This window comes from Peromyscus californicus, unplaced genomic scaffold (genome assembly GCF_007827085.1).
Source record: "Peromyscus californicus insignis strain IS unplaced genomic scaffold, ASM782708v3 Scaffold_4__1_contigs__length_199733344, whole genome shotgun sequence".
Classification (NCBI taxonomy): domain Eukaryota; kingdom Metazoa; phylum Chordata; class Mammalia; order Rodentia; family Cricetidae; genus Peromyscus; species Peromyscus californicus.
The window spans coordinates 116,619,297-116,647,243 of record NW_026294562.1 but is presented as its reverse complement, the minus strand read 5'-3'; the positions used below and the strand labels follow the sequence as shown (position 1 = coordinate 116,647,243).

The 27,947-nt window shown below is 36.6% G+C and overlaps 1 pseudogene; it reads right to left on the bottom strand.

Annotated features, from left to right (window-relative positions):
- Positions 1–718: 718 nt before the first annotated feature.
- Positions 719–25,448, bottom strand: LOC128094426 (vomeronasal type-2 receptor 116-like; annotated as a pseudogene).
- Between the last annotated feature and the right edge of the window lie 2,499 nt (positions 25,449–27,947).

Here is a 27,947-nt window from a genome sequence, read left to right as displayed (position 1 = left end):
TAAGCCATGATGATGAGAGGATTTGGTTAGATGTCCTACTTAGGTCAGAGCACTTAGTCTGTTCTTCTCAGGAATTCAAACTATTATGCATTTCTCCCTTGACTTCTATTACATAAATAAGCTTTTATGACCAAGGTTGAGAGCATATTATGTCTCTAGACATAAGCATAAATATTAAAAAAGGCATTTGATACTGTGGTCACTTAGCAAACTAACAATATACTGCTATACTGTGAGCCCTTTTCATTTTCCAGCCATGAGATATTCAACAGCCTTACAAATTAAGACATGAAATATCTTCTGTTGTTCAAGCTTCAAATGAAGTCAGAAAGCATTTAGATCATATACCTCCTGGCATCATTATTTGTATTATCCCGTGTTTTAGTCTATACCCTTACATAGAACATAATTTAATTACTTTTTTGTAGCTTTCTTTACAGTCCTAGATCAATATGAAGGATTTCATAATTAAATCATTTTTGTATATATACACTACATGCCAATATTTTTTTGGAATTTAAAAATAAGTAGACATAGCTTATTATAATGTTTCATCCAAGAGAACTGAAATCCATATTTTGTGTTCAAACTTTATTATGCAGTTTATTTTCTACATTTTTCATAAGATTAAGCTTCTTACTTTGACATAATATTTGGTTAGCAGAAAGGATGCTTGTGATATTGTAGGCATGTCAGGTATGGGAAATGTTTATTATGTTTAATGGATATTTTCAGTTTTAGAATGTCTTTTCCTGATCTTATGAAAAGAATTTATTTGTGGTTTGAACAAAATAATGTAGCACTTTGGGGCAAAGATGCAAAAAAGTAGCCCTGCACTGGAGGCCAAGATACAGAAAATCTCCACAGCTACGGTAGCCTTGCCCTTGGTGCTTTGGTAGGCAGGAAGGAAGGTGATCCAGACACTGCAGAACACCATCATGCTGAATGTCAGGTACTTGGCTTCATTGAATGTGTCAGGCAGATTTCTGGCCAGGAAAGCTACAGTGAAGCTTGTCAGGGAAAGGGAGCCCAAATATCCCAGGACAGAGTAGAAGGCAATAACTGAACTTTGCTGCAGACAATCAAAATATGGCCATGTTCAGTGTGTATGTCAGCATCAACAAATGGAGGAGAAGTTCCCAGCCAGATTCCACAGAGAATCATTTGGATCATGGTACAGATGGGAATGATGATGTTAGGTGCACCTGATGCCAGCAGCCATCTCTTTCTTCTATCTGGAACAGTGATCTAGTGAATGCTAGTACCATAGTAATTGTCTTAGCCAAGACAGAAGATGGTGCCATGGTGAAGAAAATTGCAAATGTTGTCTGCTGTAAGATACAGGTGGCCATATAGGGATGGCCAATATAGAGCAAGGGACAGAGAAAACAAAATATGAGGGAAATGAGTAGTACCTAGCTGAGAACTTGGTTATTGGCCTTGACTATGGGAGTGTCTTGATGCTTCAAAAAGATAATGAGTACAACAGCTGTAAGAGAAGAGAAACACAGAGCCAAGCCAGCCAGAGACATTCCCAGGGGATCCTCAAAAGCCAGAAAGGTGACAACCTTTTTGAGGCAGTGAGTTCATTTTGTGTTGGCATACTGGTCATCTGGACACTTCACACAATGATCCATGTCTAGTATAGGAAAGGTAGCATTTTCAGATTTAATTTTTCCCTAGTATTTATGAAACATGATAGCTACAGTAATGTATTAGGAAGTCATAGCTAAGTTTTATTTACCTTTTGTGGTATATGAAAATTAAATATGTTTGATGAACAGGATTTAATTCTTACTTCCTTTGCCATTCTTTATAATGAAAAGGTTTTGTTTATATTTATCTTACTCCAAAACTTGTTAGTATTTTTCAAAAATAATGATATACTTCCACATGACATTAAGGTAGCCACAGAAACCTACCTTGGATTGGATAATTCACAGAAACACAGTAGTTCCTCATAGTTTTGAAGACTATGCCAAATAATAACTGAGAATCAGCTACTTCCTTGCATATTATGTTCTGTGTATCAGCAGCAATTAGGTCCCACATAAAAATGTGTCTCCTTTGACATAGAAGCCTTACCCACTCCATAACGTGGAAGGAACCCATTCTACTACATTATTAAACCAGTACAATTCCTAACAATGTTCAAAATATTTGCTAATGCATATTAGTAAGGTAGTCTCTCCTCATCAAGAAAACTTGTCTTTGAGACAGAGACAACTAGAGAAAAATCACAACCAGTGAAAATTTAGAGTTGTGGGGCTCAGTCTAATGAATACATTTATAATAATACTCCCTTAACTATATATCTGGAAAAGTTGCAGAAGAGGGGGATGGAAATATTGTAATAGCTATGGGATTAGACAGTTGATGTGAGTAGATGTCTCAGAGAAATGTCACAAGCTACAGCCATAAAGTCTCACCAACATTTCTCTTCAAACATTAGTTAAACAAGGACAAAAAATGGACATGGCAAAGTGAATTTTGGAAACACAATCAGACCCCAACCCTACACAGAGAACAACAGACACCTAAGGTCTGTTGAGCGTGGGAGAAATTGTCTTTCCCAGAGTATGGCACACCAACTGATTATCTTTGGATAACAAAATGTCTGATCTTAAAAATATACAAGTAATACTGTAAAGACTGAACAGTTTGCATTTAGAAGTTTATATGTATATGCATAAAATGTATGCACATGCAACAAATTTGAAAGAGAGCAAAAAGGGATATGTGGAAGGATTTGGAGAAATGATGGGGAAAGAGGAAATGATGTAACTCTGTCATAATCTCAAAAATAAGAAAAAAGGTCTCAATTTGATTATTTCCTGGCATCTATTCTTCCTGGGAGACTTTGCTTCTTTTTGTTCTAGAGCTTTCAGGTGTGCTGTTAAGTCACTAGCATGAGATTTCTCCAACTTCTTTATATGGGCATTTAGTGCCATGAATTGCCCTCTTAGCACTGCTTTCATAAGTTTTATAGTGTCCCATAAGTTTGGGTATGTGGTACATTTGTTTTTGTTGATCTCTAGGAAGTCTTTAATTTCTTTCTTTATTTCTTCCTTAAGCCATTGGTGATTCAGTTGAGTATTATTCAGTTTCCATTAGATTGTAGGCTTTCTGTAGTTTTTGTTGTTGTTGAAATCTAACTTTAAACCATGGTGGTCTGATATAACACAGGAGGTTATTAAAACTGTTTTGTATCTGTTGAGATTTGCTCTGTGGCCAAGTATGTGGTCGATTTGAAAGAAACTCAAAGCAGTTCCACTAAAATCAGGAACAAGGCACGGCTGTCCACTCTCCCCATACGTATTCAATATAGTACTTGAAGTTCTAGCCAGAGCAATAAGACCACAAAGGAGATCAACGGTATACAAATTGAAAAGGAAGAAATCAAGCTTTCACTATTTGCAGATGACATGATAGTATACGTGACTGACCCCAAAAATTCGACCAAGGAACTCATACAGCTCATAAACACCTTCAGGAATATAGCAGGATACAAGATCAACTCAAAAAAAATCAGTAGCACTCCTATATACAATTGACAAACAGGCTGAGAAGGAAATCAGAGATACATCACCCTTTACAATAGCCACAAATGTTATAAAATACCTTGGGGTAACTCTAACTAAGCAAGTGAAGGACCTATATGACAAGAACGTTAAGTCCCTGAAAAAAGAAATTGAAGAAGATGTCAGAAAATGGAAAGATCTCCCATGTTCATGGATAGGCAGGATTAACACAGTAAAAAATGGCAATCTTACCAAAGCAATCTACAGATTCAATGCAATCCCCATCAAAATACCAACACAATTCTTCACAGACCTGGAAAGAACAATACTCAACTTCATATGGAAAAACAAAAAACTCAGGATAGCCAAAAGAATCCTGTATAATAAAACAACCTCTGGAGGCATCATGACCTTAAGCTGTACTATAGAGCTACAGTAATAAAAAAAACTTGGTATGGGCATAAAAACTGACATGTCGACCAATGGAATATAATTGAAGACCCTGACATTAATCCACACACCTATGAACATATAATTTTTGACAAAGAAACCAAAAGTGTACAATGGAAAGAAGAAAGCATGTTCAGCAAATGGTGCTGGCATAACTGGATATCAATGTGTAGAAGGCTGCAAATACATCCATGTCTGTCACCTTGCACAAAAGTTTAGTCCAAGTGGACCAAAGACCTCAACATAAATCCAGCTACTCTGAACCTGCTAGAAAAGAAAGTCGGAACTTGTCTTGAACACACTGGCATTGGAGATCACTTCCTAAATCTAACACCAGTAGCAAAGACACTGAGAGAAACAATTAATCAATGGGACCTCTTGAAACTGAGAAGCTTTTGTAGAGCAAAGGACATAGTCAACAAGACAAGGCAACAGCCTACATAATGGGAAAAGATCTTCACCAACCCCACATCTGACAAAGGGCTGATATCCAGAATATATAAAGAACTCAAGAAATTAGACATCAAAATGCCCAACAGTCCAATTAAGAAATGGGCTATAGAACTAAACAGAGAATTCTCAACAGAGGAAGCTCAAATGGCTGAAAGACATTTAAGGAATTGCTCAGCATCCCTAATCATCAGGGAAATGCAAATCAAAATGACTCTGAGATACCACCTTACACCCGTTGGAATGGCTAAGATCGAAAACACTGAAGACACCTTATGGTGGAGAGAATGTGGAGCAAGGGGAACTCACCTCCACTGTTGGTGGCAATACAAGCTTGTACAGCCACTTTGGAAATCAATATGGTGATTTCTTAGAAAATCCGGAATCAATCTCCCCCAAGATCCAGCTATACCACTCTTGGGCATATTCCCAAGGAATGCTTAATCATACTACAAGGGCACATGCTCAGCTATGTTCATAGCAGCATTATTTGTAATAGCTAGAACCTGGAAACAATATAGACACCCTTCAACTGAAGAATGGATAAATAATATGTGGTACATATACACAATGGAGTACCACTCAGCAGAGAAAAATAATGACATCATGAGATTTGCAGGCAAATGGATGGATCTAGAAAAAAATCATCCTGAGTGAGGTAATCCAGACTCAGAAAGACAAACATGGTATGTACTCACTTATAGGTGGATACTAAATGTAAAATAAACAATGATTAGACTGCTACTCAACTCCAGGGAGGCTACCTAGTAAAGAGGACCCTAAGAAAGACACAGGGATCGCCCAATGACAGAGAAGTGGATGAGATCTACTGAGCAAACTGGACATGAAGGGGTTAATTAAGGGCAAGGGTTGAGAGAAAGAGATCTTAGGGGAGAGGGAGATCCCACTGGATCAAGAACAGAGCAGGAGAACAAGCAAAGAGAGACCATGATAAATGAAGACCCCATGGGAACAGGAAGAAGCAAAGAGGCCCCCAGAAATCCTCAAAGATACTTGCACAACAGACTACTGGCAATGGTCGAGAGAAAGCCCAAATTGACCTACTCTGGTGAATGGATGGCCAAACACCCTAACTGTTGTGGTAGAACTCTCATCCAATGAATGATGGAAGCAGATGCAGAGATCCATGGCTAGGCCCCAGGTGGAGCTCCGGGAGTCCAATCAGCAAGAAAGAGGGATTTTATGAGTGAGAAGTGTTGAGACCATGATTGGAAAAAGCACAGGGACAAATAGCTAAACTAGTGGAAACACATGAACTATGAACCAATAGCTGAGGAGCCCCCAACTGGATCAGGCTCTCTGGATAAGTGAAACAGTCAATTAGCTTGAACTGTTTGGGAAGCCCCCAGGCAGTGGGACGGGGAATTGTCCTTAGTGCATTAGCTGGCTTTTTGGAGCCTGGGACCTATGCTGGGACACTTTGCTCAGCCTGGGTAAAGGGAGGAGGAGACTGAACCTGCCTCAACTGAATCTACCAGGCTGAGCTGAATGCCCAGGGGAGTCCTTGCCCTGGAGGAGATGGGAATGGGAGGTGGCTTGGGGGTGGGGATGAGGCGGTTGAGGGAGGACAGGGGAATCTGTGGCTGATATATAAAATTAAATTAAATTATAAAACAAAAAATAAAATGAAAAAGAAAAGGCAGCATTCATTTTACATGAAAAAAAAGAAAAAAAGGAAAGAAGCAAAAAAAAGCCAGCACTGATAATGCCTAGGAAAGCAGAGACACATGAACAAATTATCTCCCACACTCTATACATCCCAAAATATCACATGTATATTTATGTTTCACTGATTGATCTTTGTTTGGGCACATTATCTGCAAATTTTATTAATTTCTGTAAGATTTGAGAATTCAGTGCTCTCAAGGTTGCAGTATTTACTGTTAAAACATAAAAATCAAATTCTATACCTCAAGGGCATAATTACAAAACACAGTTCTGGATGAGTCTGTGTGGTGGTATTGTGTTCCCCAAATATTGTGCACTCTAATAAACTTATCTGGGGTCAGAGACAGAACAGCCACAATATTAAACATAGAGGTTAGGCAGTGGTAGCACATGCCTTTAATTCTAGCATTTCAGAGGCAGAAATTTGAGTTCAAGGCCACATTGAAAACATCCAGGCATGGTGACACACACCTTTAATTCCAAGAAGTGAGCCTTTAATCCCAGGGAGTGATGGCAGATAGCAGAAAGGTATATAAGGCGTGAAGATCAGCAACTAGAAGCATTTGGCTGGTTAAACTTTCAGGCTTTCCAGCAGCAGGTCAGTCATGATTCATTCTGGATGAGGACTCAGGATGAGTCATCCAGTCTGAGGAAACAGGATCAGCTGAGGATTGGTGAGGTGAGGTAGCTGTGGCTTGGTCTGCTTCTCTGATTTTCCAGCATTCACTCCAATACCTGGCTTGGGTTTGTTTTTATTAATAAGAACTTTTAAGATTCCTGCTACATCTCTGAGAACTTCCTTCCATTTGTATCTTTGTAATTTATACCACAGTATATTCACTTTTCTTTCTATTGAGTTGACCTGACAGACCAAACTGAAAAGTGATGATGATGATGCCATTGCAGGATTGAGTCTATCCATCAGAAGGTTCACATTCCATTTTAGTTGTCCAATCCTCTCTGATTTTGCTAAGCAAAGTCATCTAAACTGGTGAGTGGTAGTATTCAAATCCTTCAATTTTTAATATTTATTTAAAATTAGGTATAAACGTGTTGTATTTATTTTTATCAAAAATATATTCTTTTCTGATACAATACACCCTGACCACAGCTTCATTTCCTCCATTCCTCCCATGCTTTTTTAAGTAGGAGCAAGGGAAATTTAATAAAATTGAGTGTAGTATCTTTGTGTTCAACTGGCACAAAAGTCAATAAATTTGAGTTTTGATTTAATATATATGTGATACTATCATTTGAATCAATGCAATTTTTGTGCATTATCCTATTACAGTGGTTTGTTTTCTCACATTAGTCACCGTGTTTCATAATCAAATACACTTATAATTTTGTATATTTTTAAAAAATCTATACTTTTTCTTCACAATCTAATGTTCAAATCATTTATAATTATGTTACCCATTTGTCAGGCTCTAAATGAAAATGCTAGTTAATTTTTTTAGCTATTTCTTCTCACTACAACATTATGTAATTCCATCCTTCAGAACCTGGTATACTATGAAAATATAGTTTTCAAAGTTTCTGTACATCAATGTAGATTCCACTACTTACTTATTTAAAAAAAACTCTCTGTGAATTATTTGTTTTGAACATTATAATAAAATATTTAATACAGAGTTCAATATGATTGAATCCAAACTAAGCTGTGAAATAGAGTAGGAATTGAAATACTAACTACCAAAGATAGAATTGATCTACTATAGCACACAGTACAAAAATGAACATTTCTACAACATCCCTGAACATTCACTCCTTGTTAGAAACTTGGGGTTACTGGGAATAAGAGGATGCATAGCATATAAGTCTTAAGTAAACTGAAAACAGATACAACTATTAAAATGCTGATTATTAGGATGATGATACGTTGCAGTAGTAATCTTTATTACGCTAAAGTTATATTCAGGAGAAAATATTTTGTTCATGGGGTCTAGACTGATCAGATAAAATGTAGTTAAAAAGACAGAGAGTGTAGTATTACAAATAGCAATGTTATTTATGCATTCAACTTCATAATAAAATTTACCCTTTCTTTTTCTTCAAAGGACCTTTGAGAATTATATAAATATGGGAGAAAATAAACAATATGTTGATTATTTTGATAAATCATATCCTTACTTGTCATGTTGGAAATTTCATTCTCTGGACAGGGGTTGCAATCAAAACAGCAGACAGCTTTTCCCTCCTGAGGGGATTTTCTGTGTCCAGGACTGCAGGGACTACTGCATTTAGAAGGTGGACTCTGAGGAAAATCAGACACTTTTAAACATAATGATTAGGGCTGGAGAGATGGCTCAGAGGTTAAGAGCACCGACTGCTCTTCCAGAGGTCCTGAGTTCAATTCCCAGCAACCACATGGTGGCTCACAACCATCTGTAATGAGATCTGGTGCCCTCTTCTGGCCTGCAGACAGACATACAAGCAGGCAGAACATTGTATACTAAATAAATAAATCTTAAAAAAAAAAAACATAATGATTTAATATAAGTCGCAAAAGCTGCAGTAATTCACAACAAGGAGCCACTGAAAATTCTATTAAAGTCATGTATCATAAAGTAAAATTCCATTGTTTTTAAGGTAAATATTATGAATTTATGATGATTTATAAATTGTGTAACACACAATAGAGGAGAGGGGAGACATGAAAAGAGGGAGGGAGGGAGAGAGAGAGAGAGAGAGAGAGAGAGAGAGAGAGAGAGATAGAAGAGTGGATGTGAGTCAATAAATGAGTAATTGCTAAAATGTGTTACCCAATAATTAAGCATGCTATTTTATAGTATTTGTGCTACATGTATATCATTTGAGTTAAGATCAAATTACCTGTCTAAAATCAGTGGCCCACTCTGTCATTTCATCAGATATGTACAATTGTGGATCATTTGGAGAATGTCCAGAAAACTTTCCTATTTTCACTTTAAATCCACAGGATTGTTTAAAATCTGTGACATAGAAAATGTCATATTCTGTACCCTGTTTTGCCTCCTGGTTCATGGTCACTAGGTCTCCAGCAGGATTTACAAATTGTATGCTCTTCAGTAAAGAAAACATCTAAAACACATTTGTCATTTTAGTTTCAACTATGCCTACTCAGTAGGACAGAAAATATAAAATATATAATGCTCACAATTTTCATTAGCCTCCTCTACAAACTAACTGTATTAAAAGTACTCAGTAATAAATAAAAGAAATTATAAATAGACATAAATTTTCACTACATTTTAAAGTCAAAATTTTATCACTGGTATTGATACTCTAAAACACACCACCTAAGTTATAAGCTTTTAGAGCAGAGACACATTTTATATTTCTTCCTGGCAACATTGGTATTTAATCATAACCTTGGGAATTGCTTTCCTTAATCGATCAAAAAGTGGGAGCACTACTATTATCATCTCGAATCTCTGTTTTAAAATGTTGAGCAACTTTTTGATCATATGAAAGAAAAGTCATTTTCTTTTTGTCATTTAAATATTTCATGAAAAATACTGTTCTTCCAAATGTTAAAAACATAAGAGTCATGTGTGTGCTTGCAATATTCTGAAAAAAATTTCTTCATTTATATTGTAAAATGCTAAATTGTATTCCTGTAATAGCTGAATCATAATTTATGATGCTAACACGATCTTCATCACATGCAGTGCAAAAGTCCAGAAATATATGCACCTTGGAGAAAGGTGTGTAGTTTGCATGCATTTAGAAAACTATGGTTCCCATTAAGAATGTCTTCTCTATGACATACAGGCTGTTTATGAATGACTAATTTCCTGCCAGGAGTCAAATTCCAGCCCTTTCCCACGATTCTCTGACCATGTGTCTACTTTTTGCAGAAGCATCTCATGGAGCGAGTGGGCCACAGCATTGTATACGTTATAACTTGAATCACCCATGGACATTCCGAACTGATGCCTAAATAGCCACTTCAATAAAGTTGTGGCAGGACAATTCTTCAGTTTCTTACAGTTAGATGATGACAAAGAACACTTAAAATAAATCCACCATAGTTTAGCAAATGAAATTTCCTTACTATAATTTGAAGGGTGCACTGTCTGCATAAATTGTTTAAAATCAGACATCTCAGAATTCTGATGTGAAAAAAAGAGAGTACCATGGAAGGAGTCAAGCAAAAAATCCCCTATAGCAGTGATCCTGTCAAATTGTGATACACTGACCCAGATTCTATTAATTTTTAAAAATTTCCATACTATAAAGTGTATTTGTAGAGCAGAGCCTTTGTCTCCATAAACAATCACAACTTTTGCTGATGACATCATAATCTGCCTACTATACTGGTTAGCTTTTTGAAAGTATGAAATGCTGTCATCTGTGATAAAACTCACAAATGCTAAACAGACAATGAATAACATCATGAAGAGGCTAGAGGCTTATATAGAGAAAATCACAAATGATTGCATCTCCTCTCTCAATTCAGAAAGAAATTGAATTCCACGGTCTTCGTTTGAAATGATCACTCCTACCCAGTTCCATCTGAAGTGAACTAGTAGGGACACCATGGCTAGTGGCAGAGATGTGTCCTTGGGAGACATCTGGTAGAGATGAGGAAATTGTTCATGGGCACTCAGGAGAGGTTGAAAATGACCATAGTAGAGCTGAAGGACATAGAACATAAGCACAGTATGAGTAAGATAGAAGGAATAATGATTGGTCTAAGACCTAAGTGTAGTAAACAAATACTGGGGGTGTTAGAAAGTGTGAATTCTTCACATCATTATTAAAATCATAGGCAAGTTTTGTGGTTGTTCCAAAACTACAACTATCTTTTCTGGTAAAATGTTTCACACTTCTGCTGCCTTTCATGCATATTTGTGATAAAGTTGTTATGTTTGCTTCAGAAAGTATCTGAGCTTTTATACTTGATGGAACAGAATAGATAAAAACCAAGTATCTGCCTTTTAATCTTTTTGATTCTCAGAAAATCAACTTTAAGGAGACAGTATTTCATTAAAATATCCCACTCTGACTTACCTCTGGAGTTCTGGACATGTACAGGAATGATCCAAGTGTTGCAGAAACTTCCCACATTGGTCCTGTAAATACGATTAAATATTTTCTCTGATTTTTACAGTAGTAGTTAGGAAAGTTTTCACTTCTTTTTGCAGCAGAACCATATTTCCTCCTGTCAGCCACCTGGTTACATTTGATGTCAACTAGCAGAGAAACGTTTGGTAAAATATGAGTGTTCCTCTTGATTTCTTCCATGGAAAAATAAAGAGAGAAAATCAGGTGGATGTTCTTAGGTGTCAAGCTGAAATCAGAGCACACTCTTCATGAGAGATTAGTTACCAACCATGACAATTTTATATTACACTCAATGGGAGAATAGCACCGAATTCTTGTTTTTTGGACCCATTGCTATGGTAACACAAGTCCTATTTATTTGATGTATGAGAATGTGAGTTCTGTGGGAGAATATTAAGATTCATAGAGGTTTTCTTTGTGGGGAGTGCATTTCATACCAATGAGATTGCCTTTTTACTTTGAAGTTTCCAATAGTTCCATCCTATTATCTTTAAACTTTGTAAAATGTATGCATGCCCTTCAGACACTAGAAACAATTGTACTGGCTAATGCTGAATCTGCTCATGCCCTCATTGTATACTTCTAACATTTAACATATTTGAAAAATAAATTTGTGTTATCTGCTATCTAGAATGCTATACAGATGCAGAACTGGACAATGCTATGATTTTGCTGAGGGTATGAAGTCGAGGTAACCAAATCTGCCTGTGTCAAATGCTTTGAAAAGCCTGAGGGATTCATAGGTAATGAAAATAGAATAATAGACCCAGAGAGATCTGTCCCTAGATCCCATCATTGGGCACCAGCCATTCCAGGGAAGACCTGCCAAACTTGGCCCCAGCTTCTGGCCATCAGGCAGGATCCCCTACATCCTGACCTGGAAGGCTCCCCTTCTCCAAGACCCCTGGCAGACCCTGCAATCTCCATGCCATGCCCCTATACCCATCTGCCTGAGATCCCAGCCACTTCCTGAGATTTAGAGACTAGCCCCCAGCTTCCATCCTGCTCTGGAGCCCCCATCTGGACAAGAGAGAGAGGCTTTCTGAATCTGTGATCTGTCTGGACCAAGAGTACTGATAAGACCAAGAATGAATCCACAAGGAGATGGGCAGATGTCAAGGCAGAAGTACATACAACAAAATGAAGATCAATACAGAATCACCAGAACCTAGCCCTCGTCCAACAGCTAGACATGAACATCACAAAATGGAAGAAGCAGACGAAAGTCACCTTATGAATAACATCATGAAGAGGCTAGAGGCTTATATAGAGAAAATCACAAATGAAATTGAGGGAAAGACAAATAAAAAATGGGAAGAATGCTATAAAAAACTAGAGGAAAGGACAAATAAAGCAGACAAAAACAATAAATGCCTGAAAGAAAATCATGAAAAAGCAATAAAACAGATGAGGGAAACAGTCCAAGACCTGAAAAGGGAAATAGAAAAAATGAAGAAGACACAAACAGAGGGAATGCTGGAAATAGAAAATCTGAGTAAACGAATGAAACACCAATGCAAGTGTAACCAACAGAATGCAAGAGATGGAAGAGAGGATCTCTGGCATTGAAAATACAGTAGAAGAAATAGATTCATCAGTCAAAGAAAACACTAAAGCCAAAAAAGTCATGACCCAAAATGTCCAAGAAATTTGGGACACCATGAAAAGACCAAATCTACGAATAATAGGGATAGAAGAAGGAGAAGAATACCAACTCAAAGGCACAGAAAATATATTCAACAAGATCATAGAAGAAAAGTTTCCCAACTTAAAGAAAGAAATGCCTATGAACATACAAGAAGCCTACAGAACACCAAACAGACTAGAATCCCCCAAAAAGTCCCCTTGCCACATAATAATTAAACAACTAAACCTACAGAATAAAGAAAGATTATTGAGAGCAGCAAAGGAAAAAAAGGCCAAGTGACTTATAAAGGCAAACCCATCAGAAAAACAACCAATTTCTCAATGGAGACTTTGAAAGCCAGAAGGACCTGGACAGATGTAATGCAGACACTAAGAAACCATGGATTCCATCCTAGACTAATATACCCAGCAAAAATTTCAATCATCATAGACAGATGATGAGAAGGAAATGAGATATACATCACCCTTTACAATAGCCACAAATGATATAAAATACCTTGGGGTAACACTAACCAAGCAAGTGAAGGACCTATATGACAAGAACTTTAAGTCCCTGAAAAAAGAAATTGAAGATGTCAGAAATGGAAATATCTCCCATGTTCATGGATAGACAGGATTAACTTAGTAAAAATGGCAATCTTACCAAAAACAATCTACAGATTCAATGCAATCCCCATCAAATTCCCAACACAATTCACAGACCTGGAAAGAATAATACTCAACTTCATATGGAAAAACAAAAAACCCAGGATAGCCAAAAGAATCCTGTACAATAAAATAACCTCTGGAGGCATCACGATCTCTGACCTCAAGCTCTACTAATGAGCTGTTTTAATAAAAATAGCTTGGAACTGGCATAAAAACTGACATGTGGCCGGGCAGTGGTGGCACACGCCTTTAATTCCAGCACTCGGGAGGCAGAGGCAGGCGGATCTCTGTGAGTTCAAGGCCAGCCTGGCCTACCAAGTGAGTTCCAGGAAAGGCGCAAAGCTACACAGAGAAACCCTGTCCCAAAAAACCAAAAAAAAAAAAAAAAAGAAAAAGAAAAAAAACCTGACATGTGGACCAGTGGAATCGAATTGAAGACCCTGACTTTAATCCGTGCACCTATGAACATATAATTTTTGACAAAGAAGCCAAAACTATACAATGGAAAAAAGAAAGCCTCTTCAACAAATGGTGCTGGCATAACTGGATATCAACGTGTAGAAGGCTGCAAATAGATCCATCACCGTGCACAAAAATTTAGTCCAAGTGGATCAAAGACCTCAACATACATCCAGCTACTCTGAACCTGATAGAAGAGAAACTAGGGAGTAGTCTTGAATGCATTGGCATAGGATATCACTTCCTAAATATAACACCAGTAGCACAGACACTGAGAGAAGCAATCAATCAATGGGACCTCTTGAAACTGAGAAGCTTTTGTAGAGCAAAGGATACGGTCAACAAGGCAAAGCGACAGCCTACAGAGTGGGAAAAGGTCTTCACCAACCCCACATCTGACAGAGGACTGATATCCAGAATATAGAAAGAACACAAGAAATTAAACATCAAAATGCCCAATAGTCCAATTAAGAAAAGGGCTGTTGAACTAAACAGAGAATTTTCAACAGAGGAAGCTCAAACGGCTGAAAGACATCTAAGGAATTGCTCAACATTCCTAATCATCAGGGAAATGCAAATCAAAATGACTCTGAGATACCACCTTATACCTGTCAGAATGGCTAAGATCAAAAACACTGAAGACACCTTGTGCTGGAGAGGATGTGGAGCTAGGGGAACTCTCCTCCACTGTTGGTGGGAATGCAAGCTTGTACAACCACTTTGTAAATCTCTTAGAAAATTGGGAATCAATCTCCCCCAAGACCCAGCTATACCACTCTTGGGTATATACCCAAGGAATGCTCAAACATACCATAAGGGCACTTGCTCATCTATGTTCATATCAGCATTATTTGTAATAGCCATAACTTGAAAACAACCAGGATGCCTTTCAACTGAAGAATGGATAAATAAAATGTGATACATATACACAATGGAATACTACTCAGCAGAGAAAAACAACGACATCATGAGATTTGCAGGCAAATGGATGGATCTAGAAAAAATCGTCCTGAGTGAGGTAACCCAGACTTAGAAAGACAAACATGGTATGTACTCACTCATAGGAGGAAACTAGATGTAAAACAAAGATGACTAGACTTCTACTCACAACTCCAGGGAGGCTACCTAGAAAACAGGACCCCAAGAAAGACACAGGGATCATCCAATGACAGAGAAATGGTATGATGTCTACATGAACAACCTGGACGTGAGTGGGGGTAATGAAGTGCAAGGGTCGAGGGAAAGAGAGCTTAGGTGAGCAGGAGATCCCAGCTGGATCAAGAACAGAGAGGGAGAACAAGGAATAAGAGACCATGATAAATGAAGACCACATGAGAATAGGAAGAAGCAAAGTGCTAGAGAGGTTCCCAGAAATCCACAAATATACCTCCACAATAGACTACTGGCAATAGTCGAGAGACAGCCCGAACTGACCTACTCTGGTGATAGGATGGCCAAACACCCTAATTGTCATGTTAGAAATCTTATCCAATGACTAAGGGAACTGGATGCAGAGATCCATGACCAGACCCCAGGTGGTGCTCCAGGAGTCCAACTGGCAAGAAAGAGGGGGGTTTTTATGAGCAAGAATTGTTGAGACCAAGGTTGGAAAAAGCACAGGGACAAATAGTCAAGTGAATGGAAATACATAAACTATGAACCAATAGCTGAGGAGCCCCCAGTTGGATCAGGCCGTCTGGATAAGTGAGACAGTTGATTACCTCGATCTGTTTGTAAGGCATTCAGGCAGCGGGACCAGGACCTGTCCTCAGTGCATGTGCTGGCTGTTTGGAACCTGGGTCTTATACAGGGACTCTTGGCTCAGTCTGGGAGGAGGGAACTGGACCTGCTTGGACTGAATCTACCAAGTTGCACTCAATCCTCAGGGGATTCTTTGCATGGAGGAGATAGGAATGGGGGTTGGGCTGGGGAGATGCAGGGGGGTTGTCGGGAGGGGGGAGAACAAGGGAATCCATGGCTGATATGTAAAATTAATTTAAATTATAAAATAAAATTAAAAAAAAGAAAATAGCATCATACTTCTTATTCTCCCTTTTTCCTTTCAAACACTTTCTTGTTTTCATTTTGTATTTGAGGATGTTGAATATTTAGTGATATAAGAATGGATATTACTATACCTGCTTCCAGTGAGGAATGAGCTCCCTTCTCTTCATATGTAACCTCATGCTGTACTGATGCCTTTCAACCTATATGCTTAGCTTTGTATTACAGAACTGACCCTGGCTTCAAGTTGTTGTGGTTCAGATTTGTCCTGATATGTCTTGTGTGATAGATTTACTTCAACTTCTCTCTTTCATTTAAGGTGTTTTGCATGGATATAACTGTTTTGATTTACTTTTTATAGAGTTTGATCATATTTAACAATAACATCTTATTTCAGTGTGTTGTTTAGGAGTGTTTTAGTTACTGCCTCATGCTGAGAGTTGCTGGTAGCAATGGCTTTACTTGAGGCCCAAGAATATAGAGCAGATGGCAATGGATAGGTGAGGTGTCAACTCACCAGCTAAATAATTCTCTGATGGAGGAACTCTTACAGGTAAGACTTATGGGGTCACAGACTCTGGACACGGTTGCTTCTGTTTGTAATTTCACGTGTATATACACTTATGATATCTCCCTAATACCTGAACTGTAATGTGTAATTTCATCTGATGCATATATATATAATCTCATGATTACATCTCAATTTTAAGGGCACATATATCTGATGATGGTCAGGAAGATGACTTCTCATTAAACTGTATAATTTTAATGTATGTAAGATATACAAGGATATGCTTAATAAGTACATCCATTATTCTATGAGGACTATAAGATACATAGGCCCTGATTTTTTTAATCACTAATTCATACTGGCATGAAGAAAACAGCAATTTCTTCTCAGTTTTAAGGCAAGCCATATACAATTGACTGATTTGGGGCCTCAGAACAAATTCAATGTAGACTGAATGTATCTATAAACATATCATAAGCCAAAACTTTACAGATATGCATAAGGACAGAGTTGGACATGTCTAACTAAGATTATTCATTACAAAGCAACCTAAATTACTATGCCAGTTTCTCTAGACAGGCCTGGCTGTCTAGAGACCAGCAGCAACTCCCTACTAAATTCTTTTGCAATTAACACTCTCTACAAACTTCTAACCTCAATTTATGATATAAAAATCAAGGAACAGTTAACTAACTGTTTATTATTTAGGTCCCAAATAACAATTAATCAAATAAACAAATCCAGAGAGAAACAGATTTATGTGGAAAAATTTTCACAATTAGCCAGGGTTACAGAAGAAGGTCTGGCCTCACAACCTTGAATATAGGGGTACAAGTTCCCTTCCTTATGATCTGAGCTTGCAAAGAGGATAAGAAAATATATTTTTTAGGTTTAGGAAGCTTTCAATGCCACCATGCCCACCTATGCGTTGCCTTGGAAAATGGCTCTTCTCCTTATCATTTACTCAAGGAATGTGCTATGACCTTTAGATGCAGCTTTTGTAACTTTTCTTTTTATTGCAAAAACACTCCTGTTAAATGTGTATATAGCTGTGTAGGACAATGGGAGCAAGAAAATTGGAACTTGAGAGAAAACTGAAGCTGTAGAAAAGTAAAAAGCATGATCATCACATCCTGTATGTGAGTCTGATTCCCTCAGATAGAAACTTATTCCTAAAGACCCTCAAATAAGAAAGATTCCTAAAAAAAAGAAAGATTCCTAAAATCCCACTACTCTGAAGGCCTTCTACTTACAATCCTAGAGCAATGCTGTAGCTGGACTTTCAGGCAGTGTTAGCCTCATCCATATTTTCTGTATTGCTTTGTGACTAAATACATTTTTATACCACTAGACATAACTTGTGGTTGTGAAGCTGCTATGGAATTGATTTAAACATTTACATATCCCACAAATTTTTAATGCTCATGCTTGAATCAGTTTTTTTGGCAGTGTCTTGATCTTTTATTTCTTACAATTATCTCTTTCTCTGAAAGACCTGAAGTTATGTCACATTGTCTAGGCCCTTGCCATTCTATACTGGAGATGGATATGCATTGTTAAAATTGAATCCTCCCATTCATTCACTGTAATTACTCTTCTGTGAAATGTTAGTAGGTCAATAATATAGACTAGACCATAATAAACAATTTAGATACTTTTGAACTTTAAAGGAGCCTTTAATCTTCATATGGAATACAAAAATACCTAGGATAGCTGAAACAATTCTAAATAATGAAATAATTACTTGTAATATCACTATGGTCTCACAATGTCTACATAATTCTAGTAATAAAAACAGAATGAACTTGTCACAAAAGTAGACATGTTGATAAATAGAAAGGAATTGGAGCCTCAGACTAATTCCACACACCTATGGACATCCACTTTATGATAATGAAGCCAGAAATATACAGTGGAAAAGCTAAACATCTTTAACAATTGGTGCTGTCTAAACTGAATAGATACATGAAAAAGGACACATATTTATCCATATCTACCACTCAGCACAAAACTCCACTCTGGGTGAACAACACTGTAAGATTAAATACGCTGGATCCCTTAAAAGAGAAATCTGGGGTATAGTCTTGAACTCATGTTTCGGTAAAGGTTTCTTTTTCTGAACAGAACACTGATAGGGAATGTACCAAAACAACAATAAGTAAATGAGACCTCATGAAACTGAAAAGCTTTTGTATGGCAAAGAACACCATCATTGGGACATAGTGGCAGGCTGGAAAATGGGAAAAGATCCTAATTCATCAGGGTACTGTAAATCAAATGTACTTTGAAATTTTATCCAATTACATTCAGCATGAACAACATCAATCAAAAAATGATAGCTTATGGTACAAGAATGCACTCTAATGGGAAGACTCATCCATTGCTTATGAGATTGTAAACTTGCACTATGAGGATTAGTGCAGTGGTTCCTTTGGAAGCTTGGTATAGATCTTCTTCAAGATCCAGATATCTGACTTGTCTTAGTTTGGGCTTCTAATGCTGCAATGAAACATCACACCCCAAAAGCAAGTTAAGGGGGAAAGAGTATATTTGCCACACACTTCCATGTCTCTGTTCATGATAGAAGAAATTCAGGACAGGAACTGAAACAGAGCAAGAACCTGGAGAAAGGAAGTGTTGAAGAGGCCTCGAAAGAGTGGTGTTACTGGATTTCTTTCCATGGTTTGTTCAGCTTGCTTTCTTATAGATACCAGGACCACAAGTCCAGGGATAACACAACCTATAATGGACTGGGCCTTTCCCCATCAATCACTAATTAGGAAAATGTCCCACAGACCTACCCACAGCCAATATCATGGAGATATCTTACTGAGTGTGCTGAGTCAGCAGATGAAAGCCCACCATCCATGAAGCAGCATGTAATAGCACACAGGTAAAGCCACAGAAAACATGACAACATGTAGATTAACAGAAACGGGCTGTGTTTAAATGTAAGAGCTAGTCAGTGGTAGGCCTGAGCTAATGGCTGAGCAGTTTTAATTAATATAAGATTCTGAGTGATTATTTTATAAGTGGTTGCTGGGTCTGTGGGGCTGGGAAAGTCCGGGGACAACTCCAGCTACAATCCTCTCTATAAATGGATGATAAGGCCCTATGGCTGAAGATGAAAACTACACAGCTGAATGAAGATAAAGAAATTAAACTGGTGCCTACCTAGAGCTTTTATGCCTGCTAACTACTGTTCATAGTACTCAAAGTTCTCTGAAGACAAGCAAGGTAAACACATACCTAAACATATACAATGTTGACTGCCTGTAAGATGTGCTAGTGAAACAGTGGCATGAAGCTGGTAGGAGTAACCAAATAATAAATGATTTGGTTTAAAGTCCATTCCAAGAGATTGAATACATGTTTGACACCACATTGCTGGCCAAGAACATGACAAAAGATAGGGCCGGGACCTAGGGGAAAACCAAAGGCTACTGCTCTGATAAAGGAACAAAGCCATAAAATGTCTCTTGACATCATTCTGCTTTATTCAAAGATCTGTTCCTTGCTTAGACATCACCAGTAAAGTTTCCTCCTCCAGTATATGTAGACAAATACTGAGACACACAGCTGGTCAATGTGTAGACAGTGAGAATCCTTGCACCATTTTTAAATGTTGTGTCACCATTAAATGTAACAACATTCCATACAGGGCTCAAGAAACTCCATGGCAGAAGAGGTGGAAAGATTTTTAAGATCCAGAGTGAATGGAGATAATAAAAGAAATAAGGACATCTATGCACAGGACTGATGCACTTATGAACTCAGAGAGGTTGAGACAGTATACACAGGGCCTGCGCACATCTGTGCCACATCGAGTTCATTTGCTCAGTGAAGAAGTGGATAAAAGCTCCTATCCTAAACTCAGGAGATACCTCCTATCAGTATCTACTGCAAACAAAAATTTGGTTCTTGCCAACAGAGTTTCACTGGGGACATGGACCACTATTTAGGGCCAGCATGATGCTCAGCAGTAGATGGCCAAAACAAAATAAAGTCAATGGTATTTGAAGGTTAATTATATCCTAATATTTTTTTTCAGGGCTTTAAAAGTTATTTTAAGCCCAGGCCCCCAGTTTGTATTATGGCATTTGTTGTTTTGTGGGATTCCTGTGCATAAGAATGTGTGTGTCTTATTATCTATATGTGTATCTCAGTTTTTCATTTCTTCTGTTTGTTTGATTATGTTGTCCTATTCTGATTTGTTTGTTTTTGTTTTATCTTATTTTCTAACTATCATTTGGAAGAGTCTTTTTTCCATCAAGAGAAAGAAACAGTGTTAGTTCAGATTGGAGGGGAAGTGCACAGGATGTCATAGGTGTAGGGGAGTGCAAACTGTAATCAAATACAATGTGTGAAGAATAAGTTTTCAATAAAAATGCAGGGATATAAGTTTTATGTGTGATAATGTACATGTCCCTGGGAAAATATTATATTATATAAGAATGACATAAATGAGCAAAAAATAGTTTATCTCATTCATATGAAAAGCCCAAATGGAGCTGTATGTGATAGAATGTAGATTTAGGAATAGATAGGAAATGAGGGAATAAAAGATGAGAGCTGAAGAATATATTGTCATGATTCCTAGTGAAATGTTCTAAATATTTGAACTTGACTGTGATGATAGATGCCTTCATTTGTCTGTGTTAACATTCATTCTTTTAAACAAGCAGACCATAAAATGTAACTTAACAGAAACAGAAACAAACTCCCAAAACAAACAAATTAGTTGTTTTAGATTTGTGCTTTTTTCCCTTTAGTTGTTGGAAGTTTTCTATATAAAATCTTCAATGGTTTACTGCTTTTTATTTCAAAATGTACCCATTGTTACTTTATGTCATCATCAATGATGCTACATTTTCTCATGTCCTTGGGAAGCCTCTACTCATCAGTCATGGTTATTGTTTTTAATCTGTAGAAAACCTAGAGTTTATTGAGTGAGGTTTGTCTCTGGGATACAACACATTATCTTCTGCTACCATCTGTGAAAGTAAAGTGGCATTGTAAACTTTCAACCTAGAAGGCTCTATTTAGTCACAAGCCTCTTATCATTCTATGTAAAATCACTATATTTAGAAAGGAGAAAGAAACTTACTCTAAAGTTTTCTCAACAAAGAAGATGACTAGAAACTAGACTAATATTTGCAATTGATAGATACTGAAAGATGGAGAGCCAGTTTACACTTTTTTTTTAAATATAGCATTTTGCTGGCTTAACCATTGTCCAGTGGAATGTCATATATTCAAGAGCATATGACAGTACAAATTGGTCTTAACTCATTAAAAAAAGATAAAGCAAAGTAGGGTGATTGGGAGAGAGGCATGGATCTGGGGAAGTTGTTGGTAGTATGTGAATATTATAATGCATTCCATGAAATCTTCAAATAAGTAATAAAATTTTAAATAGACAATACAAGTTGGTGTAGCTATGTGAAAAAAATAAGTGAATCCTTCCTGCATTGTTCAGGTAGGCTCACAGTTTGGAGATTAGACTTGATCCAAATAGAGATTGAATGATTACTTTGGTTCCCTCTCATCACTATATATCCATATGGGAAACATGCATGACTAGAATATTTTCAACATGTTTTGGACAAATAGTAGAAAATTATAGGCAAAATTGGGAACCCAATTCCAATGGAGGGTACACATATCAATAACTTTATTTCCTGTTTATTGCACTATAAATAAACAATATACAGTACAAGCATTTGTGTATTCCTCACATTTAATCTACAACATGTTGGAAATGTAGAGAGTAAATACATATAAAAAGGTAACTTTTCTTTCATCTGTCAATCAAATTCCAACTTATGGAGAATAATGAATACCACAAGAAGAATCCTTTTCTCAGCTACAGAGAAATTCTGATCATGTATGTCAAGAGAGGAGTTAGAATAATTGAAATTTTGTTTGTGAAATGACACACCTAAGTGATCATTCAACTCAGAAATGTAAAATGACCAGGAACTGTATAAACAAACAGTCCTTCTGACAAATTCCATTTGATGATAGCTATAAAGATTCACAGCATTTGCAGAATATATGGAACATACTATTAATTTTTTAAGTTAAAATGAATACATATACAGTAAGTTTATATTAAATTCTCTAACTTGCCACAAAGTAAGTTCTTGGTGCTCTACAAAGCATATGAAAATAAATGACTAATCTATCGCTTCTCACCTATGTTCACTGTGATGGCATAGGACATTAGTAGAAATAGTCTGAAAAAATATATATGCTATTGTATTTTCCCTTAAAATTCATGATCCAGTTGCCTTAACCATGCTATTCAAAAATAGCTAAACAATCACCTTAAAGAATTTACTAGTAGGTACATAACAGAATGTCTCTTCATAATACCCATAGTTATTTTCACACAAGAGTCTCTTTTGAGATGATGAATATGTGTTTAGTTTTGCTGAATCTCACTCATCATGGCCATGTTTCAGAAAGTCATAATTTATTCATGATGATCTGATATTATTTCTTTATTTAATTAGATAAAACATGATATAGGTGCATTAATAGTCCAGTATGTTTCTCTATAAATTCATTTGCTTTATCAATTGTGGTATCATGTTTTTAATCATGCTAGAATCATCCAAACATTGCTCAGAAAATAATATTGAATAGCCATAAAGAAAAAATTACTGTTTAGTCACAAACAGGAAGAGAAACATACACTAATTTGTAAACATCTTTGCTATGTAATATAAAAAGCTTAATAGGAATTTAGATACAATAATCCCAGTCTGTAATGAACATACATGTATATGAAGAAAATTCAGGAAATGATCAAGACTGTGCTTTTTCAAATGAGGCATTTATGCCTCCATGAGACAGTTCTATACTAATCGATTATTTGTGTTGATAAAAATGCATACAAAGTGGTCTAGTGAGGAAACATTTGCCTTGCTGTTTTCTTTATTACTCATAAGTTAGGAGAAATTAAAGCTTTTCTCTGGACTTCTCTCATCTTGTGTCATGTCAATATGTAAGTATAGACACAGAAAGATCCTGCACTTTCAAGTGCCAGAATTTTAGACTTAAATTCTTCACGATATTAAAATAGGAGATCACATCACTGAGGCATATTTATTGAATATCTAGTGAAATTTAAAAGTGAATGAGATGAATTAAAAACCTCCTTTTCTTGACTCTCAGGGCACAGCTTGCCTGCAATGTGTAGATAATTATACGCATATGTATTGCTGAATATTTTTTGTTTAAATCCTAATCAAATACCCCTTCATTCTTCCTCATTTATATCTGATCATTTGGAGGTCTGTGTCATCTCAATATTCTATATTACTATGAATATTACTTTTATAGTTATTATATGATCACTTGCCTTTTTTTCCACACTCTCCTTCAAACCTAGTGATATTTTTGATAAACAGATGCTTATTCAACACATAGGATATTGTTTCACTTCTAGTGCAGTTTTTCAATTCTTCTGAGATTTCTCTTACAATACAGTCATAAACTTTCACGTCTATTTTGAATGTCATACAGAGATATGGTATTAAAAACTGAACAAAACCTTTGTCTAAAACTGAAAACTTCACTGTGATGATTCTCACATATATATAATGCCACACCTAGAAATGTGTTGTTATCCAAATTTAGAATTTTTTTTGACATTTTCCCTCTCAAACTCTAAGAGACATTGTAACAATTTCATCAGCTGAAATCTCAACCAGTAACCTCAATGGTATAGGAAAATTGTGGCCAAACATATAAATCTAAGATTGTGTAGTTCACACATCCTCACAATAAACAAATTTATTTTATATAATTAGGGCAAGAGGAGAAAGAGATTTAAAAGTGTAATAAATGTAATAAATGAAAGTATATACAATAAAAATGAGACAAGACAATTTTTAAATCAATAATTTGACTTCAGCCTGGGGTAAGTTGGATGAACTTGTAACCTTAGTACTCCTCTCTCAACTGTTAGCAGGTACCACAGGCAACACATTTATTCTAATACTGTAAAAGGGAAACAGGAACTCATTGCTTGCAGGGGCACCCTCTATTCTAACAAATGGATAAATTGTCTACTGAGGTATTTTAATTGGATGATTCATGTGTCTCTAATCTAGAACTTTGAAAAAAAGTTCTGACATTGTTTATTCCACAAAAAATGTGACTGTGCACATGAAACTGAATGTAAAGATAAGGATGGCATAAAATTCTCATAGTGAACAGACACTGTTCAATTTCACACTGTTGTTTGCCACACCTGATTTCAGCTGTGGAATCAAAGAACACAACAGTTGTGAAATTATGACAGATAGATTATTTGAACAAAAATCTCAGTACCTTTTTAATATGCCTAACTAAATGTCCGGGCAGATATACCAAGGCCCTCTGTGTGGGAATTGGGCATTCTATGCTGATGAGCAAAAAACCACTAGCAGACAAAAGAAAAACTACTTTACTGTAACCTCTATGAAATAAACTAAAAGCAGTGCTTAGTACTATGTTTGTTAGGGACATCACATGACAGCAGTTGGGAATTGTCATATTTAAGGATTGTTTCTAGAAGCAAAATTGATAGTATGGATCATTCATTCAGCTTCCAGACTGGAATCTGTGACTTGAAAAATACAAACAAGCTAACCCCTAAACCATCATAAATGGGAAAATAAATGTGAAATATATTTGGGTAATGTCCTAGAGGTAGGAGGAAAACACAGAAAGAAGACACACAGAATAACGTTCTACCTCTTAGCAGCGCTAGAATGCATCATATACCATGATAAACAAGGATTTAAAAATGAAAGAGGTACTTACTGCTTATCTAGATTTCCACTGAAATATTCATTTTTCATGTTTCGGTTCTCTGTATAAATGGAAAAGAAACAGTCTTTTTCTTTATCTCCTTCTGGGTTTTTCTTGTCTTTAATTCTGAAAAAGCACACAGGGTCAGTCAAACTGCAGAGAAGTAAGGCAGGCTTCAGGACCAGGAAGACAAAGAGCAAAGACAACATCTTTGTAATGTAGCTGAGATGAGAGCCTGACCAAAGTGCAGCATGAAGAGTCAGGAAGAATCTCACGTATCAATTATGCATGAACACATTCATGTGTCTCTTTTTATTATTAAAGTCATTGCTAAGGAATGCAATACATTTTAGGAATCTCAGTACTTTGTTTTCAATGTGCTGTTTGCCTCTGGAGAATTCATAATTAGTCTCTGGCCTGGGGCTCTGCATCTGAGTTTCTAAGTCCAGGTGATAATTAAGGGATACTAATTTCATTCCTCTCAATATCCCTTATGATTACATCCATGTCATTGGACATAAAGTTCTCAGACTAAATTCCTCCTGGGCAAATTTCCTAACAAGCTCTGATTACCATTTGTTGTAGTTGATTTGGATCACATCAGACATCTCAAATGAATTTTGTGTTAAAATAATTCTTTGTAGACAGAGCTTATTAGAGACAAACAAGAAGTATGAGCAGTAAGTAATATCGATGATAGGAAGTATTATCTTTACTGTCTGTTTTATGAGGATGTTCTTTGCCTGCTTGAATGCTGTTTTATCTGTCTGTCTGAGAAGCTTCTGGGTGGCAAAGACAATGTCATTCAGACAATGCAGTAGCCTTCAGAATCAGAAAGAGGAAACTCAAATGGCTGAGAAACACTTAAACAAAAGTTCAACATCATTAGCAGTCATATCATTACAAATCCAGTCTACACTGAGATTTCATCTTACACCTGTCAATATGGCAAAGATCCACAACACAAGGGGAAGTAGAGCTTGCAGGAATGTGAAGTAAGAACACTCGTACATTGCTGGTAGGAGTGCAAAACCACAGAGTCACTATGAAAATCAGTGTGGCTGTTTGTTTAGAAGATGGCAATCAATCTACCTCAAGTTCTAGCTAAACCATGCTAAACCATATATCCAAAGGATGTTTCATCCTACTGCTAAGACACTTGCTCATTAATGTTCCTTGTTACTCCATTAATAATAGTCAGAATTTAAAAACCAACATAGATTCTCCTAGACATAAGAATAGTTAAAGAAAATGTGGAACATTTCTACAATGGAGCCGATAAAATAGTGATATAATGAAATTTGCAGGAAAATGGGTGGAATGAGAAAAAAAATCATACCAAGTGAGGTATTCTAGAATCAGAGAGATAAATATTGCATATATTTGCTATTTATATGTGGATATTACCTGTGAAGTCATTGATAACAAAGCTACAATTAATGGAACCACAGAGAGTAGGTATAGGATGAGGGACTGGAGGAAATAGTTGAATCTCATTAGGAAAGTGATATTGAATAGACAGGGATGGCTAAGTGTGGAAGGCTATAATGGGAGGATCACGTGGGGAAAGAAAGGGGAGAGGTGGTTATGGGAGAAAATATGGAGAGAAATATCTGAAATTTAAGACCATTTGAAGGGTAGTATAGAACCCTATAAGCTTCCTCAAATATACATGTACATAAAGGTATTTTAATGAAGTTGCCAATATTATGGTATATAGAGTCCCAACTGCTCATCTTTTTTCACCAAATGAAGTTTTTTAGTACCCAGATTGGGTTACATCTCATTGAGTTTTTGGCCAAAAGTGACACACAGGGATCCAGAAAAAAACCAGGAGGTTGGTAAGAGTAAAGATAGCTCTCCACACACTGACAGCAAGGTTCCACTGCTGAAGAGGCACAAACAGAACTCATTGAAGATGGAGACATCAAGCCAGTTCCTACATAGATTCTTTTCTCCCATAATCCAGTGTATTTTGTAGAGGAACAACAAGGTAAACTCCCAAAAGAGAAATGTAAACAATTGGCCAGCTACAAACCTTATACACACTATGCTTTTACTGCCTGAAAGTCAGCTCATTTGTCATTTTTATATAGGAGGGCTACTGATTTTTTTGAGTTAACTTGTTATCCTGCCACATTACTGAAGGTGTTTATCAGCTGTAAGCAATCCTTGATCAAATTTTTGGGGTCACTTATGTATACTATTATATCATCTGCAAATAGTGAAAGCTTGATTTCTTCCTTTCCAATTTGTATCCCCTTGATCTCCTTATTGCTCTAGCTAGAACTTCAAGTACTATATTGAATAAATATGGGGAAACTGGACAGCCTTGTCTTGTTCCAGATTTTAGTAGAATCGCTTTGAGTTTCTGTGCATTTAATTTGATTGTGGCTGTTGGCTTGCTGTAAGCTGCCTTTATTATGTTTAGGTATGTTCTCTGTATTCCTGATATCTACAAGATCTTTATCATGAAGCGGTGTTGGATTTTGTCAAAGGTATTTTCAGCATCTAATGAAATGATCATTGGTTTTTTTCTTTCAGTTTGTTTGTATAGTGTATTACATTGACAGACTTTTATATGTTGAACCAACCTTGTGTCTCTGGGATGAAGCTTACTTGATCATGGTGGATATTTTTGATGTGTTCTTAAAGTCTGTTTGCCAATTTTTTATTGAGTATTTTTACATCAACATTTAAGAGGAAGATGG